Below are 13,187 nucleotides of genomic sequence, written 5' to 3'. Positions count from 1 at the left end.
TTGGGCAGAGTGGCTGGAAAGCTGTATGGAGGAAAAGAATCTAGGGTGTTGGTAGACACTTGTCTGAACACGAGCCAGCATTGTGCCCAGGTGGCCAAGAAGGCCAACAGCAGCCTGGCTTATATCAGGAACACTGTAACCAGCAGGGCCAGAGAAGTGATTGTCCCCTTGTACTCATCTCTGATGAGGCTGTACCTCGAGTACTGTGTTCAGCTTTGGGCCCCTCACTACAGCAAGGACATCAAAGCCCTGGAGTGTGTCCAGAGAAGGGCTACGAAACTGGTGAAGGGCCTGGAACACAAGTCCTCTGAGGAGCGGCTGAGGGAACTGGGGTTTTTATGGTCTGGAGAAGGGGAGACTCAGGGGAGATCTTATTGCTCTCTACAGCTACCTTCTCACAGGTAACTAGTGATAGGACTAGAGGAAATGGCCTCAAGTTCTGCCAGGGGAGGTTCAGGTTGGAAATGAGGAGACATTTCTTCTCAGAAAGAGCAGTCAGGCGTTGGGACGGGTTGCCCAGGGAGGTGGTCCCTGTCCCTGGGGGTTTCAAGGAAAGGTTGGACATGGCGCTTAGGGACATGGTTTGGTGGGTGACATTGTTCACAGGGTGATGGTTGGACCAGATGATCTTGGAAATCTAGTCCAACCTTATAAATTCTATGATTCTATGATCTTATTTCACCTTGTCAGTAAAGATAATATGACATTTCAGTGCACTAAGCTATGACTGCACTGATGTCTGGAGGGGTAATGTGCATTATTCTCAGCAAATATAAATGAAGTCAGGAGAATAATTTTGACTCTTTTCTGCATGCCAAGGATTTAACTTTTACTTCATATTTTCTGCTAGGTGCATCCAATCTTTATACAAGAAGGAATTAAACTTGTACATTGTTCCTTGACCCCTCTTGCTGCTTTCTGTGATCATAAGAGAATGTCTTAATATAGCCTCAACAACAAAGAAAAATACAAACTTGCTGTAGAAATTTCCATCTTCTTGGTCATTTTATGTCTGCTTTTGTATTGGGGCAGTTATTGTCTTTTACTCTGATGTGGCTTATATGACACTTATAGAAGCGTTAAGAGAAACATGGGTGTGGGTAAGGCCTGCTCTTTATTAGTTATTGTCACTTTTTGGTTTTGAAAGGCTTCTTATATGTTATTGCAAAAAGGAAATGGCAACCGCCATGCTAGGCACTGCAGAGATGCAGAATGCATCCCTTTCCCTTGGTAACCATTGAAAACATTTACTCTAAGCTTTGTGTGGAATATAAATCTAGATGCTATCTGAAAACAACATTACCTTCATATGAGGAAAAAATATTTTAGTATAAAAAATATCTTAATGTGTCATAAAATCTAGTAGAGTTGGTTATGAGCTTATGATTATTTGCTTAAAATCCTCTCCAAACAAGTAATGGATCCTACCAGAAATTCATGCCTAAAGACAGAATAAATCTCTTTAAAATTCATACAGAGAAAAAAGTTGGCTTTGTTGTGAGTGGGCACTCACTGGTTTTGGCAACAACAGAACTTGTGTCACTTTCAGCCACTAGAATACACACAAACTTTCTAGTAAATGCTCACCTGCATCTTAGCTAATTGCCTTTCCTGAGTGGCATGACAATATTTGGGCCTGTGTGACCATCTGAGTGTGAAATGTTGGACTGGGTTGTGAGCTGGAGCAAGCGGGGCATGCCTTCTCAGGAACTAAGGACTGAAAAAGAACAAAGCTCTTATCCTCAGACATAGCTGAAATAACATTAATCTGTTTCTTTGGTCAGAGTATCCACAGAAGGAAGAATTTAAAGATTTATGTCACTGGGGAAGCCAGAACACGTCTGAATGAAACTTCTTTGTGGCCATAAGCTCCATATTACTTGTGTCCATATAATCAATGCCAAGATCCCAAGAAATTAAGTAGAAGTAGCCTAAATTCTTCTCTTGTGCTTTTTGTTTTGCCTTTTATTTGGTGTGTGTGTTGTACTATTATCTCTTGATTTTCACTTGTGTGTGCGCAAGAGATTCCTAACCAATTCCTTTAATGATTTCCTAAGCTAAACCACAACCTGTCACTCATTGAGTCAGATTCTGTAGTGTTAATGGTGATATTTAAAGCTGATGTGATGTGATTTAACTGTCATACCTTCTTTTAAGCCCACTGCATCCTTTTGAAGGAGATGATGGAATGAGATCTTTCCATAATTGTGTTTAGTGACAGTGAGGTGTAAAGAAAAAGTAGCTAATGGACACTTAAATCAGGTAGGCATTTATATTCTTAAGTAAGTTGTGCTATTCATTAGCTATGTGCTTTTGTAGCTGGATCACCGGGTAGGGAGTTGAAGCTTGGAGGATGTTGTCATTGTCTTAAATTCCTTAGGGCAATAGTTACAGGAATACCTCCTTTTGTTAACTTTGTGAATGGTGATAACCCGTTCTATTAGCCTAGGGTTCTGATCACTTGGCTATGTTAGTCTGTTGATTCACTGTCATACTGTGAAGCTCTGTATTTTATCAGCTTTAGCAACTGTGGAGTGTTGATTTCTCAAGGTTTGCCTGCTTTTATGATATTTGAATTACATTATTTATGTTGTTATTTTGATTTAAAAAAAAGAAGGTGGCATCTTTTCAGTAATTGGCACATGGACCTATTCTCTTTAGAGTTACAGAATGCATGCATCTTGAGGTATAAAATTTGTAAGCTCTTCGTGTTCTCTTCAAAACTAGTCCTATACTGCTTCACAGCCTGATTAATAAAAATAATCACTATGGAAAAACCTTAATGCTTTAATTCAGTGTGTGTATATATTTACTCAGGATATAAGAAAGCAATAATGACAGCCTATTTGTCATTTATACAAGCCAATGTGTAATGATGAAGTGGTACTCTACAAAAACAACCCATCAAATGAGGGCTTAAACTGAAGAAAAGAAAGAGGGTAAAAGGGTGCTTTTTGGTCCTGATCGGGTTGTAGACCTACAGGTTCAAAAGTAGTACTGCCATATGATCAGGGTGAGGCCAAGTATCTAGTACAGATTACAAGCAGGGCTATTAGAAATCCAGAGTCTTGTGCACTGCTTTGCCGTGCCTGTTCCTGATGCACTTCTGACCCAAAGCGATAAAAAAGCAGATTTAATGAGGACCAGGCTTTCCCACCATGTCATTTACAGAGCTGAAAGCTAAAACTATTTGGGTTTGTGTCTAGGAAAAGGAAAAAAATAAAGTATTACTAAATACTTCTTGGAACCTGTGTTATCCAGTTATGGATCAGTTGCTGTGATCTGCTTAATCTGAGTTGCTTATCTTCCATATATGTTTTTCCTCAGGACTATGCTGTTCTCTATTTGTATCAGATGATTTAAGTCAACACTACTTCCTCTTTTGCTACTTCTACGTTATTTGCACACCACTAAGACAAATCCTTAAATCTTCTGTCTAAAGCAGCCTCAGGACACTTTTTTTTTTTTTTTTTTTAAGTGTATATATTTCTCTGATGTTGTCTTTTTATTTTTACTTTTTGAACAAAGATATTATTTCAATAGCTAAAATATATCTCTTGGTTTAATATAAGTATGTACAAGGGTTGAAGTTTTTTTTTTTTTTCCCCTGAGGAGGTTTGAAAGCAGGAAATATGTAGGATATATGCATTTCATGCATATGTCCATAGGATGAACACTGGAGAATAAATTATCTAATCCTGTGTTTGTTTTTCCCAGCTCTGATATATTCTTTCCATGCAATGTTATCATGAACATTTATTAGCTGTTTTAGTAAACCTGATGGATTTACTAACCCTGAGACATCTGAAGATGTTTCTCTTATGTCAAAACAAATAATCTATTCAGAATTTCTCAGCAAGTAGATCTTTTATATATATATATATATATACATATATATATATATATATATATATATATTGATTTTCATAGGGTTAAAATGAGGAATTTTTTCCTCCTTCTTGAAATGACATAGTGGGAGTACGGGAGGGTATTCCACTGCACTCTCAGTATTTTCCTGTGTTACTCAGCTCAGATGAAAAAATAGTTGTACCTCAAGGAGCTGGCTTAAAACCTCTCTAGGCCTTTCTCAAATAGAAACGCTTCTCATTGTCCTCTTTCTGAGGAGATACTTCTGAGATCTTTCAGTCTTGTTTGCTGGTGAGTACGTATACCCAGGCTCCACTGTGAAGGCTGAGTAACAGAGATTACTCTCCATGGACAGACCTGATACTGAATGGACATTAAAGAAGACATTGCTTGCCCCACAGGAGGAGAGGTTGCTTTGTGATTGGCCTGACATATGAAAGTGGAAGGATAAGAGAAAAAAATCATGCTCTGTTCTCTAATTTGTGTGTGCTTTTTGAATGGCTGATGTTTCTGTCTGAACTCTGAAGTCAACAGCTTTTACAAGCATGGTGTCCTGTTAAGTTGAGGAAGTTTGGAAGCAAATCTGAAAACTATTGGCTTTGTTGGATGTAGGCTTTACATTTTCAGTAACTGTATCTGGGACACCGAACTACTTTCTGCTAATACCAGGAGTTTTGATTGCTTTAATGAGTTGCAGAGGCTGTGAATTTTCAGTTCTGATTATTCCCTTCACATTAGCCACGAGACTCCACATGTCTCTAAAGCTGTTAAAGGAACAACTGGACTCGCACTTTTTCCCTTTCCTCTGAAGCTGCTAAATGTTTTAAGTGTCCCAAAATTACTGGGTCATCTAAGACAGGAAATGCTACCAGATCTGGATTTTGTTTGATAAAAGCCAATACAAATTCATGGTCCTGGATAGCCCACTCATAACTGAAGGCTTGAAACCAAAAATTTTATGGGGACCCTTTCTGAAAGGATCCAAAATTAAGTCAGTAAAAAGCTGAAAGATAAGAATCAGTGAAAAATAGATATTGTAGAAAACACAGATACCAATGAGATATTAAACCTTTTGCAGTTATAACCTACAAGGGAATTTCTCTGCAGTGTAGAAAAATGCAGATAAAAGCTTGTTGGTTGTCATTTTCACTCTCATGATTTTTCTGCTCTCCACTGCATATAGAAAGATCAGAGCATACCAAAAAGTACTCATTTAAATCACACAAGTACACAGATTACAAGTACAGGACAATAAGGAACAAGCAGAAGTCCTGTTGTGGTTTCCTTCCATGTCTTGTTCTAAGGTGACAGGAGAGAGAGAGTGGAGTGTAGAGGAGCAAACACCAATTAAAAACAAATGAACAAACAAACAAACAAAAAAACACAACATGAAGTTCTCAATTTTGGTTACTTTGGTTACTTTTCTAAACTCAGAGTGTTCAAGGCACCTACCCACTTGGAAAATGGAGGCCAAAAAAACTTTTCTCCTTCCTAAGCAGTGTGCCAAGCTCTACCTGCTGGTCTGACACACAAAGAAATTTCTAAAATGATGGCTATGCTATACATTTTTTTTCCTTCTAGTGAGAAGCAAAATTTATATTCTAGGGTGAAGAAACACTTCTGCCATTCACCAAGACAGGTGGATGTCCTGGTAAGCATTTTTGTTTTCTTTTTCTTCAGAATTTCTCATTTTTTTCCTAATGCACATATTATCATTCTCTTACTTAGAGTACAAGTACAGTAACATGTTAGTAAGAAGAACTAATTCCCCCCCCCCCCTTGAAAAAAAGGTGCCAGTAGCCCTTTGTTCTGTGTGTTCATTTTAATGTCCTGAGTCAGTTTGTTGGGAGACTGGCTCTTGCTTTACTCCAGCCAAAAAAAAAAAAAAATGGTGCAGGTGCTCTTTTCAGGAATGGACACAATTGCAAAGGGCCTTTGCTAGCTTTTAAGAATTGTTGATTTGTTCAATTCACTGTAAGCTGCAGCAGTAATTACATGATTGTGCTCTAAGTTGTAACTTCCATTTGTTTCAGCTAGTGTCCTCATAGCCTCAATAACCTGTTGCCTGCTACTTGTGTTTAGAGCTATTACATGTGGGTGGGTGTTCTCATTTTTGGCCTCTGTTGTCTTTTTTTTTTTTTTTTTTTTTTTTTTTTAAAGAATATGCTCACTTTCATGTCTCTTTCTCTGATTTAAAGGTCGAAGGTTCCTTTATATCATTTACAGACTTATCACTTCAAGGAAAGGTCTCTGCACTTCTGACTGCTCACTTAAGTGCTAGGGCAGGCTTGCAGTGCCGAGTAAAGTGATGCTAGCTCTCCAGCTCTCCTTTGCGCCACAAGAAGAACATACCAGTAATTGCCTATGATTTTTCCTTTCCCTATTTTTTTTTTTGTTTAGCACAAAAGATGACTGTAGGTAGCAGCCCCATTCTCGTGGTCCAAATGGCTGCTGGCAATGCTGGTATCAGGTAAAGAGGAGCTGCAATGCAGAAAAGCATGTTAGCATAGTGTTGTTTAGAAGTTAGTTGTTGAGGCTGAGATGTGTTGTCTGGGTTATGGGTGAGGAAGGGTATCTATTGCAATAAGCTTCCCGTGGGATGTATGCTGCATGTTTTTCATTCTTTTATTTTCTTCATGGTGAATTTTGCCCTGGGAGCTATATGGTGAAATCTGATCCCCCAAAAAAACAGTATTTAGAGCCAATAGGCATTTCTATATCATATATATATATATTTCATGGAACAGTTCAACTTTTGGCAAAAGGAAAAACCTGCAAATTGAAGAGAAACACACAACCCCCAAATACTCCACTCCTTTGACACTTTCACTTTCTTCTTCGAAGAAAGTATGCTCCTCTTATCTTCCATTTTTATGAAAATAGCAAAGCTTATCAAGAATATTGTTTGCTTAATATATTTGCAGCAAGATCTAGGATAGGATAGGGAGACTTCATTCTTCTCACGAGGGGAAAAAAAGTGTTGATTTTTTTTGTTACTCTGCACACTGTCTGGATATCTGGAACATAAGGTAGTCCCTGCTTTCACAATACACATGGAAAAGTAAGGTGATGGAGGGGGAGTTGGTCTGGCACAAAGGTCAGTTCAGTTAATGTCTGCTCTTTTCCACCACAGAACACCATATGCTGGAAATCACTTATGCATCTGGCATGAAATACCTGGGAGAAGGAGAGACCCCAACTTTGAGTTGCGCCATCAGGCGTTGACAGAAACAGACCTCACAGACACAGGTCCACTGGTACAAAAAAGCAAAGAAGCAAAACAATGAGACTGGGTTTGGAGAGGAGATGAAGCACTTGCACCTCTCCCGAAGAGCAGCCCCCAAGGCAAAAGTCATGTCCTTTCTGCTGCTGAAGTCAACCAGACAGCGGCCACTATCAGTGCAGGGCCAAAATAAACAATACTGACCTTACAGCTGTGGGCCACCTCGTTAGAGTGAACATAACTGATAAGTTTTGCATGTCTATGGGCTTTCTTGCAGAGAGAATTGGGAGATTATGTGGTTGTCTCTGGAGTGAAATTTCTGCTTGATAAAAATTGTGTTGGTGAGGATATCCTCTCCTCCTAGGGTGCAAAACTAAAATCGATTGCTGCCACACCATGACATGTGGAATAAGTTTCATGCTCCACTATCTCTTCATCTATGCATGCTAAATGTGAGACTGACATGTGAAAAATGTTGGGGGGTTGTTTTAGGTTGGCTGTGGATGTCTCTGAGTTAATGTGAATAGTTTCCCACATGATTTCTGCTCCTAGCACCCTTGCCAGAGCTGAAAGAAATTGGGTGGAAAAAGCTCTGTGGGAAAATGTGTTAGTCTTGGGCAAGACACAGGTCTGCCCCAGTTCACTTAGCATCTGTTCTGGGTTTATAGCCATAGCAAAATTCACAGGTGGTATAGTTATTTTCTTTAAAACAGAGATCTGTGCATTTTCTTAAATGCGGATGTCTGTGTATGCAAACCTAGTCTTATTGCTCCTCGAATGCCTTGTAGCATATGTAGGCTCCAGGGAGGACTGGTGCTTAGAAGTAGTGGGACTTCAGATATGGCAGTCACCACTGTGGATTACTTTGTTCTTATTGAGGTGATTTTTTTTTTTTTTTTTTTTTTTAATATCACCTCTCACACACGTAGATTTCTGGCATGGGCCTGATATTTAATGACTCCGTCTTTCCCATTGTAATAATTCCACAGAAACTAGCAGGCTAAAGCTCACCAGGAAGGAAAGTGAAATGATCCAAGCTAACTTGCATGGGTTTTGGTTTTTGAGAGATTTTGTGCAAAGTGCAACTGAGCTGGGTTCAGGCCAACACCAACAAGAACCCACCTTTCTCAGTATCTAATTCCTGGCCATGTCAGAGCACAGTGCACTGAATTGGCACAGGACAATTGTATTACGGGCTTCAGATGTTGCCTGTGTGGCCTTTGGGAATGTGTCATTGGGTGCTAATGTGATGTAAGGTGTCCTGAAACTTCAATACTGAACCTGAGCTCAAGCACTTGATTTGGATGTGTCAAAGTCTCTCTTCTTAGACAGATGATCCTTCAATATGTTAGGAATGTTTTAACAATTCGTGTCCATAAAGAACAGTCCTGTCTGCCTCTGGGCCCTGCACTGGCAATTTAATTCTTAAACCACAGATGCAGTGTGTCCCAGTCTCCCCCTCATTCTAGTCAATTTATCAAGTCTTCAGAAAATACTCCTCAAATTTATGAACCTGTTTGCTTTTGTTATTCCGGACTTCTATTTCTAACAGTTACAGCCTTTTTTTCTGTCTTCTTCGAGATTAACTTAACACTGCTATAGGTGTGACTGTCCCTGTGAATGGCTGGTGAAGAATGTTTTAATTACTCGTGAAGTGTCAATAAGAAAGCTATTTGTGTTTGATGTCTGGGGGTTTCAGAACAACTGATAACAACTAGTGACTGTTATGGGATACTATGCAAACCTCTGGTATCTGGCCAGGTGGCCAAGAGATTAAGAAGAAGAAAAAAGAAGCTGAAGGACGGCTGGGAGACAAGACCTGCAGAAAATGTTCTATAAACTTGGTACGGTGCCAAAGGAGTACAAAGGGGAAGGACTTGGAGAGGAAGACTACGAGCCTTCAGCATGAAAGACCCCTAGAGACCCCCAGAGGAGACTGATGCGCATGCTCCAGTAGGAGGGACTGGACCCCGGAAGCTAATTATAATAACCTGTTTTTTTTAGAAGTAGTACTGAATATGTATTAGCCTAGGAGCATAAAAATCAGCTGCTTGATGTAACTGGTGTGCGTCTTGGTGGAGCGGAGACTCCCGGTGCACCCAGCACTGTTTGCTTACCTCAATTCTTTTATATTCTTTTAAATAAATCCTATTCTTTATTTAATCCTAATTCGAATCCTGAGCCATTTCTAACAAATACAACCTCTGAGAAGTGATGTTGCACAGTCTGGATAAGTCTGCATTTTATTAATTTGCATTGGTATATTTTGCTGCCAATTTTTTCTGCAGCAGAGCGAGGGATCGGGCCAGGCACGGCTAATTTTTCCGGCATCGAGCCTACTTAAGGGAGCCGCCAGGATCCGGCAGCCCTCGTGAGGGAGGCTGACGAGGCGTAGGCGGAGCCAGCAGCGCCCCCTCCCCGGCCGTTCAAAAGCTGCGGAGTGCGAGTGACCAGGACAGGCAAACAGGGCGTGGCGCGTCAGAAGGGAGTGCTGCGAAAGTTAGCGCGGCAGTTCGCGCAGGCAGGGCAGAGCGCTCCCTCCACCCATACGAACACGTCCTTAACAACAGCCGTTAGCTAGGTGATAATGGTCTCCACCAGGCAAGGTGCGCTCTCCAGGAAGTCGGTACACACCCAGACCGACTACCCGTTAAAAAATGTAGCAGTTCTGGTCACAGGATGCAAGGAGTGTCTGAGCCTGTTCCTGCCATCAGCGGGAGGCAGAGAAACTGCATGCGTGAGGTGCGAGCAGGTGGATGACCTGGTCCGCATGGTGGCGGAGCTCAAGGAGGAGGTGGAGAGGTTGAGGGATATCAGGGAGTGTGAGCGGGAGATAGACTTGTGGAGTAACTCCCTGCAGGGCCTCAAGGAGAGGTATCGAGGTGAGACACCCCAAATGGGGGTGGATCCCCTGCCCTGTAGCCGTCGGGCAGAGGGAGGGGATTTGGGAGTTGAGGAGGAATGGAAACAGGTCCCTGCTCGACATTGCAGGCGATGCCCTCCCCTTCCGGTCCCACCTTCCCAGGCAACAGGTTTGAGGCCCTGGAGCTTGAGAGACCGGTGGGTGAGGAAGAGGTAGCAAGTGTTCCCAGGAGGATGCCTAGGGCGAGGAGGTCGACTCCACGCCTCAGGACTGCCTCCACCAAGAAAAACAGAAGGGTGATTGTTGTGGGAGACTCTCTTCTTAGGGGAACAGAGGGCCCTATTTGTCAGCCTGACCCTACCCGTAGGGAAGTCTGCTGCCTCCCTGGGGCCAGGGTCAGGGACGTTGCCAGGAAGCTTCCCAACCTAGTTCGCCCCTCTGACTATTATCCTCTTTTGATAGTCCAGGCAGGTAGTGACGACATTGGAGAGAAGCCTGAAGGCTATCAAACAAGACTTCAGGGGGCTGGGTCGGTTAGTGGATGGAGCAGGAGTGCAGGTGGTGTTTTCGTCCATCCCTACAGTGGCAGAGGAGGGGTACAGAGAGGACACGGAAAGCCCACCTGTTAAACACGTGGCTCAGGGGCTGGTGCCAACGCAGAAATCTTGGGTTTTTCAACCATGGGGCACTTTACTCGGCACCTGGCCTGATGGCCGCAGACGGGTCCCTATCTTTTAGGGGAAATAGGATCCTGGGCCAGGAGCTGGCAGGGCTCATTGAGAGGGCTTTGAACTAGGTAGGATTAAGGGGGATGGGGCTGAAGCTAGGATTGTTGGAGCTGTGCCAGAGGGAATAATAGCAAGGCCAGAGGATAAGGTAATGGCCCAGCTGAAGTGCATCTACACCAATGCACGCAGCATGGGTAACAAACAGGAGGAGCTGGAAGCCATCGTGCAGCAGGCAGGCTACGACTTGGTTGCCATCACGGAGACGTGGTGGGACCAGTCTCATGACTGGAGTGCTGCAATGCCTGGCTATAAGCTCTTTAGAAGGGACAGGCAGCACAGAAGGGGTGGTGGTGTGGCTCTCTATATTAGAGAGTCTTTCGATGTTGTAGAACTCAAGGCTGGGAATGACAAGGTCGAGTCCCTTTGGGTTAGGATCGGCAGGGACAACAAGGCTAGCGTCCTGGTCGGGGTCTGTTATAGACCGCCAAACCAGGATGAGGAGACGGATGAGGAGTTCTACAGGCAGCTGACAGAAGTTGCGAAATCTTCAGCACTTGTTCTCGTGGCGCACTTCAACTTCCCTGACATATCCTGGAAGCACAACACAGCCCAGAGAAGCAGTCTAGGAGGTTTCTGGAGAGCGTGGAAGATAGCTTCCTGACGCAGCTGGTTAGTGAGCCTACCAGGGGTGGCACCCCACTAGACCTTCTCTTCACAAACAGAGAAGGACTGGTGGAGGATGTGATTGTTGGGAGCTGTCTTGGGCAGAGTGACCACGAAATGGTGGAGTTCACTATTCTTGGCGAGGCCAGGAAGGGGACCAGCAAAACTGCTGTATTGGACTTCAGGAGGGCTGACTTTGTGCTGCTGAGGACACTGGTTGGTAGAGTCCCTTACACAACAGGTTTGAGGCCCTGGAGCTTGAGAGACCGGTGGGTGAGGAAGAGGTAGCAAGTGTTCCCAGGAGGATGCCTAGGGCAAGGAGGTCAACTCCACGCCTCAGGACTGCCTCCACCAAGAAAAACAGAAGGGTTATTGTTGTGGGAGACTCTCTTCTTAGGGGAACAGAGGGCCCTATTTGTCAGCCTGACCCTACCCGTAGGGAAGTCTGCTGCCTCCCTGGGGCCAGGGTTGGTAGAGTCCCTTGGGAGGCGGTTCTGAAGGGCAGAGGAGTCCAGGAAGGCTGGGCGCTCTTCAAGAGGGAAACCTTAATGGCGCAGGAACGGTCTGTCCCCACGTGCCCAAAGGCGAGCTGGCAGGGAAGAAGACCAGCCTGGCTGAACAGAGAATTGTGGCTTGAGCTTAGGAGAAAAAAGAGGGTTTATAATCTTTGGAAAAGTGGACAGGCCACTAGGGAGGACTATAAGGATGTTGCGAGGCTGTGCAGGGACAAAATTAGAAAGGCCAAAGCTCATCTGGAGCTCAATCTGGCTACTGACGTTAAAGGTAACAAAAAACATTTTTATAAATACATCAACACAAAAAGGAGGACTAAGGAGAATCTCCATCCTTTACTGGATGCGGGGGGAAACCTAGTTACAAGAGATGAGGAAAAGGCAGAGGTGCTCAATGCCTTCTTTGCCTCAGTCTTTAGCGGCAATACTGGTTGTTCTCTGGATACCCAGTACCCTGAGCTGGCGGAAGGGGATGGGGAGCAGGATGTGGCCCTCACTATCCATGAAGAACTGGTTGGTGACCTGGTACGGCACTTGGATGTGCACAAGTCGATGGGGCCGGATGGGATCCACCCAAGGGTACTGAGAGAACTGGCAGAGGAGCTGGCCAAGCCACTGTCCATCATTTATCAGCAGTCCTGGCGATCGGGGGAGGTCCCAGTTGACTGGCGGCTAGCAAATGTGACGCCCATCTACAAGAAGGGCCGGAGGGCAGACCTGGGAAACTACAGGCCTGTCAGTTTGACCTCAGTGCCAGGGAAGCTCATGGAGCAGATCCTCCTGAGAGTCATCACGCAGCACTTGCAGGGCAAGCAGGCGATCAGGCCCAGTCAGCATGGGTTTATGAAAGGCAGGTCCTGCTTGACGAACCTGATCTCCTTCTCTGACAAAGTGACACGCTGGGTGGATGAGGGAAAGGCTGTGGATGTGGTCTACCTTGACTTGAGCAAGGCTTTTGACACCGTCTCCCACAGCATTCTCCTCAATAAACTGGCTGCTCTTGGCTTGGACTGGTGCACGCTTCATTGGGTTAGAAACTGGCTGGACAGCCGGGCCCAAAGAGTCATGGTGAATGGAGTCAAATCCAGTTGGAGGCCGGTCAATAGTGGCGTCCCCCAGGGCTCAGTGCTGGGGCCGGTCCTCTTTAATATCTTCATCGATGATCTGGACGAGGGCATTGAGTGCACCCTCAGTAAGTTTGCAGATGACACCAAATTAGGTGCGTGTGTTGATCTGCTTGAGGGTAGGAAGGCTCTGCAGGTGATCTGGATAGGCTGGACTGATGAGCTGAGGCCAACTGCATGAAGTTCAACAAGGCCAAGTGCCGGGTC

This window comes from Aythya ferina, assembly GCF_964211825.1.
Source record: "Aythya ferina genome assembly, chromosome: 1".
NCBI classification, from domain to species: Eukaryota; Metazoa; Chordata; class Aves; order Anseriformes; family Anatidae; genus Aythya; species Aythya ferina.
This window is presented reverse-complemented; position numbering follows the sequence as displayed.